Here is a 7,738-nt window from a genome sequence, read left to right on the forward strand (position 1 = left end):
ACTGATGTTGAAGCTGAAATGCCAATACTTTGGCCACCTGATGCGGAGAGCTGACTCATTTGAAAAGACCCTGATGCTGGGAAAGATTAAGGTAAGAAGGAGAAGGGGACGGCAGAGGATGAGATGGCTTGATGGCATCACTGACTCAATGGACATGGGTTTGGGTAGACTCTGGCAGTTGGTGATGGACAGGGAGGCCTGGCGCATTGCAGTTCATGGGGTCGCAAAAGAGATGGACATGACTGAGTTACTGAACTGAACTGAATCCCAGTGTTCACTGCAGCACTATTTACAATAGCTAGAACATGGAAACAACCTAATGATGAAGAAGCAACCATGTCCATTGACAGATGAATGGATAAAGAAGTTGTGGTACATATACACAATGGAATATCTTCAGCCATGAAAAGGAACGCACTTGAGTCAGTTCTAATGAGGTGGATGAACATAGAGCCTATTATACAGAGTGAAGTAAGTCAGAAAGAGAATGATAAATATTGTATACTAACGCATATGTACGGATATGGTACTGAAGAATTTATTTGCAGTATAGAAACAGACATACAGTATAGACTTATGGACATGGGGAGAGAGGAGGAGAGGGTGAGATGTATGGATAGAGAGTAACGTGGTAATTTACATTACCATATGTAAAACAGATAGCCAACTGGAATTTGCTGTATGTCTCAGGAAACCCAAACAGGAGCTCTGTATCAACCTAGAGGGGTGGGATGGTAAGGGAGATGGGAGGGAGTTCCAAAAGGGAGGGGATATATGTATACCTATGACTGATTCATGTTGAGTTTTGACAGAAAAACAAGAAAATTCTGTAAAGCAATTATCCTTCAATTAGAAACTAAATAAGTTTTTTAATAAGTTGATAATTGTAGTGAGAGACAAAACTCAAAATTACTAATAACAAGAATAAACATGCTATATCCACAGTAACAGTTATATCAGCCTCCTGAGTTATTTTCCATAAAATACTGGCCTTAAATCCTCCATGGAAAGGAAAATCAAGCCTTGGCTCCATGTCTGGATTTACGATGCACAGCAGCACATTAAACTCCTTGACCAGTGGAATCCCAGTACCAAGCAAAAGTTTCAGAGAGAGAAATATTTCAACAAGTTAGTACGGTAGAGCCCCCACTAGTACATATTCATAGCTCTGTAGGGAATGTTTCAGTGACAGTGTAAGCATTCCTACACAAGATTATTTAGGACTCCACATTTTAGCAGTGAGACCATAAATGCATTAAAGTGCATTAAATATGTATCTTCACATGTTTAGATGCATTACAGGGTATCATCTCAAAATAAAATCTGAAAATTGCCTATTCCCTTAGTATAAATTAATAAGATGGGTGAAAGAGTTTCCAGAATATCAGCAGTATACACACACTGATTCAATTTGAAAGTTGCTTTGGAAGTTTTCTTTTCTATCGTGGCTCTGAAAACTAATGCAAAGCAAGGCAACAGGACTAATCAAAACTGGAAAATATAATGTTAACCTTCCCAATATGTATTTATTCTCTGGCAATTGCTAAAGCTAGAACTGAGGATGCTTTATAAGGGAGGACCAGTGGGAGTATAATTAAGATGATTAGTTTATAAATGAAAGCTTCCCGTTATCAAGTCTCAATAGAGTGGGGAGGTTAGTCTGAAGGCAAGGTCCAGGGTGACTTTCCTTTTCAAGAGAAACATTTCTAAGAGGGAGATGATCTATACAGCCAAGGCAGAAAAGAAAATACCTAAGCAAACACTGTGAAATATGAAAACAGAAAATTGGAGAACCAGTATGTACAATCAAGGGAACAAAGATACTGGCAGCAGTAGCTTGAATTTCTGACTGACACATTTCTGGCTGCACATCTTCTTGGTTGTACTGAGCTGTCTGAAAAGCACTTAAGCACTGGTCAGTAAAGATGACTAGGACAAAGAGGGCCCAGGAAACATCAAAAGCAGTCTCAGTTCTCCAGGCACAATGGAAAACTTGCAGAATTACACAGATTCATCTTCCTCTCCACTGTCCTGCCCCGTTGGAGATTCCAAGTTCAGCAATAATGACTCATCAGTATTCATTTATAAATTCAGATCAGGAGGGAAATTGTAAATAAGATACGTCATGTAGAAAAGGAAGGAAATAATCAGCAGGAATATAGTTCTTCCAATTGACCTCCCAGACACTCTGGTAATTGACCACAGATAGTAATCAACGTTGATCCATTTTGCAAAGAATTCAAAATAAACATTAAAACTAGTTTGAGAATTTTATTTCTGGCAACATAGCATATCAGATACGCTGAGAAACCAACCCTACTGTAATGATATATAAAGATGCTAAGCAGTATATTCCTGAAAATCTTTTGGCTTAGATAAAGGGAAATCTTCAGAATAAAAAAAAAAAAAACAGTACAACATGAGTTATAAGACAAGGTTTTAATAACCACATCAAGAATACAAGAGGCAAGGCCACAGATCCACATAACACAGAGAGAAGATCATAAATCTCTTACATTATGCTGAGTCTCCATGTTTCCAAACCTTCTGTGAAACTGTAAACAAACAAAAAATACATATATCATCTCATAGGGGGAACTGGTAGGAAAATCATCTTGCATCTAACTTCAAGAAAGAATTAAACCAAAATCCCAAAATCTCTAATGAGAATGCCTAATCATTCACATTCCATCATATTGCCTTCACACCCAAATTCAAGCAAAGAATTTGGTTTAAAGGATTTAGGTTGACAATGCTTCCAGCAATCTAGAAAAAGAAAATTCAATCTCTGGAAATATACTCTAGTAATCTGGAACTCAGAAAATGTCTACATATAAAGTCCCAAGGAAGAGAAGCTCAGAGTTAACATGCAAAAACAAATAATAGACACAAGAGTCCTTATATAACAGTTATATGCAGAAGATATTTAAGGAGCTGAAACTAGAAACTGAAAATATGAGATAAGAAAAAGACACAATAAAAAATTACCATTTAAGTTCAAAAAATAAAAACATATATATGATGTATACACACAGAGAGATTTAGAATGGAAATTCTAAATGGCATAAAAGACACAGATGGAAAATCCACTAACTAGAAGACATAATTATGCAAAATACCCAGAATAAAACACAGAGAGTCAAAGAGACATATGAAAGAAAATCTGATACAGGTAAGACAGACTGAGAAGTTCCAACAAAAATTTCTATTCTGAGTTCTAAATGTTGGAAGTAAAGATAATTTGAGAAGTAATAAGAAACTGGTTGAGAACTTCTCCAAACTGACAAAAGACAAAGAATCTCAGGTTTAATAAATATATATCTTAGGAAGTGTAATTAAAGGATAGCCACTCCTAGCCAAGGAGGCTGCTTTTTTAAAGGTATCTGTGTCTACCAACATATAGATTCTTGAATTATTATCCAAGAATTAATTATCATTCAAAGACCAGAGTGCAGAGACGTTGAGAATGGACTTGTTGACACAGAGGAAGAAGGATAGAATGGGATGAAATGAGAGTATTGACATCCATACTATCATGTGTAAAATAAATAACTAGTGGGAAGCTGCTCTATAGCTCAGGGAACTTAGCTCAGTGCTCTGTGATGACCTAGAGTGGTGGGATAGGGGAATGGGAGGGAGGCTCAAGAGGGAACAGATGTATGTATACATATAACTGATTCACATTGTTGCAGAAACTAACACAACAAGGTAAGGCAATTATGCTCCAATTAAAAATAATTTTTAAAAAATAGTCAATGATCTTCGACAAAGGAGCAAAGGCAACATGTTGGAGAAAAGATGGTTTTCATCAAATGGTTTTGGGACAACTCGATATCCACTCGCAAAAAAGTGAATCTAAACATAGATCCTTAACAAAAACTAACTCAAAATGGATCACAGATCTAAATATAAAATTCAAATCTAAAAAATTCCAAGAATATAACATAAGAGATAACATTGTCATAGGTACGGTAATGACTTTTTAGATACATTACTAAAGGCAAGATCCACTGAAGAAATAGGTTTAAATTTTGTCAAAAAACTGCTCAAAAAATAAAATCTTTATATATTAAGAAAAATAATTATAGTGATCTCGATATCACAGACACAGACACACACACATACAGAAACTCACCCAGACTGAAGAGACCTTGAGAGCAAGAATGTTACATGTTGTGTTCATCTTTTTTAGCTCTAAGCAGGCACTACGGATAAAAGATCTGCAATCATTAGAATTTAATTGGTGAACTATGCCACAATTTTGGCATTCTAACTCAACTCCATTTAACTTGTGCATGTATGCATACTCAGTCACTCAGTCATGTCTGATTTTTTGCGGCCCCGTGGACTGTAGTTCACCAGGCTCCTCTATCTATGGAATTTTTCAGACAAGAATCCTGGAGTGGGTTGCCTTGTAAAGTGAGCCTATATAGAAAAGCTCAAAAGAAACTATGAAAATTATGGAACAAAATATGAACAAGCATGTACTTAAATCACTGGCATTCTCTAGTTATTAATATAATCACTAATTAAAATAATTTTTAAAGATATTTGGATGTAGTTTCTAAAGAAAATGTAGTCTATCAATTAAGACACTTGAAAGCAAAAGCTAGTAAGATGTTGTGGAATCTGGGGTTGTCAAGGCCACTTAAAAATAATATATTTTATGGACTTATAACTCTTCAGAACCAGCTCTGGCTGGAGTAGCTCTTAGAAGCACTTACTCTTTCCCGTAAGTCAGAGAGTGATGTTTCTCTGTCAAAGAGAGTACCAAAAGGGCATTTTTCTTCCCCCTTGAATTTGATGGGAAGTTAATACAGATTGACGATGGGTCATCTGAAAATGCTTGTCTCTTTTATTTTCAATTTTCCTGTGTGGAAACTGCCCATATTTTGTCTGTTTGTTCATGTCCCATGCTGTTTTGAGTATCTGAGACTGTTTCCATGAAACAGTTAATGTCCAAAAACTGTGAAGCAATTTCACCATGTTTCAAGACTTTATCATGTAAATATTTTACCACTGTCAGTTCTAAAGACATTACTACAAACTAGTTTAGTGTGCCTAGCAAAAAATCAATTACATCAGAAAATAATTATACACTTTTACATATATGGCTGGACCTGGAATTTTTGTTCTTATAGATACCATCATATTTTAAATATTTATACCAAAGAAACATACTCCCTGTAATAATATAGGTATGTGGCCTATAACTCAGAAAAGAATGATGAAAATTATATGAAACTGTTCCTTAGTCTTTTATTACCATTATTTTGAGTGCCATCATCTTTAAAAACATATGGATATCATACTTGTACATTAAAGAGGAATTTGTAAATAAGTGATGCAAAGTTAAAAAGAAACTTCTAGTTACTGTTGTTCTGTCTTCTAAGTTTCAGAAAGCAGCAGTTTGAAAGAAATGCTGTGATCTTATTTTACATTCAGTCTCTACCTAAAATTTTGGAATTTTATAATCATCAAAACTCTTTGGTTATTACTCAGTGGCTCATAAATGGCATTTCAACACATTTCTTAGGGACAGATTGAATTCTAATTCAGGAACGTATCTGAGGTTGAAATCATGTGTGCGTGTATGCTTGCACATATATTGCTGCTTCAATTCATAGGACAAGAGCACTGGAAATTGATCCCTTTAATGCTTATGTCTGCATGATTCTGACCGGGTCTTAACAATTTCTGTCTTGATTTTCCCATCAGTACAATAAAGGAAACAAGACATAACCACCAAATTATCCTAGTGAGTCTCCCTCTCATTATATTTCATAGCTTTTTGGTGGGGAAAATTCCTGAAACACTCAGACATAGTATATTCAATATATTCAGTCCTGGAGAGAAGACAGGGGAAACTAATTTCGTGCACTTGCTCTAATCTTTAAGGAAAGCAAGTTTACAAGATAGAAATATACTTATCTCTGTACCTTTGACACATTCTATGATCCTATTCCTAGGGTTCTAGTCTAAGAAAACAGAGATGTTGTTAAATGGTCATTACCATAATTGTTTATGGTAACAAATAATTGAAATACATTTTTTAAACCATCACTCTAAAAATAATTCTAATACAAATTACCAACACAATCAAATCCTACTCAAAAATATCAGAAACAAAACAGATAAGAAAATTTAATCAGCCAAATCTATAGCCCATATGGAAAATCAGACATCTAAGAATAGCCAGAAAGATTTCTAAAAGGGAGGAGTAGTGGACGGGGACTTGCCTTTTCAGATGTCAAATTGTGTTAGAGAGATATGAGCATTAAAACATGTTAATTTGGGGGACTTCTCTGTGGTCCAATGGCTAAGACTGTGCTTCCAATGCAGGTGGCCCGGGTTCAACCCTGGGCCAGGGGACTAGATCCTGCATGCCGCAACTAACGGTTTTTACACTGCAACTAAAAGATCCTGCATACCACAACTATTTATTTATTGTGTGCAATTATTTATTACCTTGTGCGTGTGATATTTTCATAATAAAATTATTTAAAAATAAAAAGTTCCGTGTACAAAAAAAAAGGGCACCAAGTACCCTATATTCTGTTCAATAAATCCTGACTGCCAGAATGTGTCTAAGTCCAGAAGCTGGGAAAGGTCAGAAGTCGGATGAATCCTAACTGGCTCAGGCTGTAAGTACAGAAAGTTGAAACAAAGCTTGTCATCTGGGAAATAAGTTTTGAAATACTGACAAAACTAAAAAGCATCAAAATGCTGAGTAACTGTGATGCCCCCATATATGTACAAAAATTAGTAAAGAGAAACTTCATTAAAAATGGAGTCAGGAAACTCTGCATAGGGAGCCCTCATACACACTGTTGCACTTTACTTTAGACTTCTACTTTATTTTTTTTTCATTTATTTTTATTAGTTGGAGGCTAATTACTTTACAATATTATAGTGGTTTTTGCCGTACATTGACATGAATCGGCCATGGAGTTACATGTATTCCCCATCCCGATTCCCCCTCCCACCTCCCTCTCCACCCGATCCCTCTGGGTCTTCCCAGTGCACCAGGCCTGAGCACTTGTCTCATGCATCCAACCTGGGCTGGTGATCTGTTTCACCCTAGATAATATATATGTTTCGATGCTGTTGTCTCAAAACATCCCACCCTCGCCTTCTCCCAGAGTCCAAAAGTCTGTTCTGTACACACTGAGGAAACCAGATCTGAAAGAGACACGTGCACCCCAATGTTCATCGCAGCACTGTTTATAATAGCCAGGACATGGAAGCAACCTAGATGCCCATCAGCAGACGAATGGATGAGGAAGCTGTGGTACATATACACCATGGAATATTACTCAGCCATTAAAAAGAATTTATTTGAATCAGTTCTAATGAGATGGATGAAACTGGAGCCCATTATACAGAGTGAAGTAAGTCAGAAAGATTAAGACCATTATAGTATAGAATTCTACTTTAATTCTCCAGCCAGAGAAAGGTTTTTTCCTTGCCAAGCAATAGCCCAGTCTAGAGGAGATGCAGCAGTTCAGTCAATGAGAACCACCTGCTTCCTAAACTCTTAGTTTCCTCCAGTGAACCTTTATTTAGGACAGCCCCTTCTGACCACCCTCTTTTCTCTATTAAAGCAAGGCCCCCTTCTTTGTTCTAGGATTGGCCTACAGACCTCCATAGCTTGCATTTCCTGAGTTGCAATGTCTCTGGCTATTTCTGAATAAATTCATTTTGCTGGGGAAACAAATAGTGATTTTATTTGTAAAGT

This window comes from Odocoileus virginianus, chromosome 20, assembly GCF_023699985.2.
Source record: "Odocoileus virginianus isolate 20LAN1187 ecotype Illinois chromosome 20, Ovbor_1.2, whole genome shotgun sequence".
Lineage (NCBI taxonomy): Eukaryota > Metazoa > Chordata > Mammalia > Artiodactyla > Cervidae > Odocoileus > Odocoileus virginianus.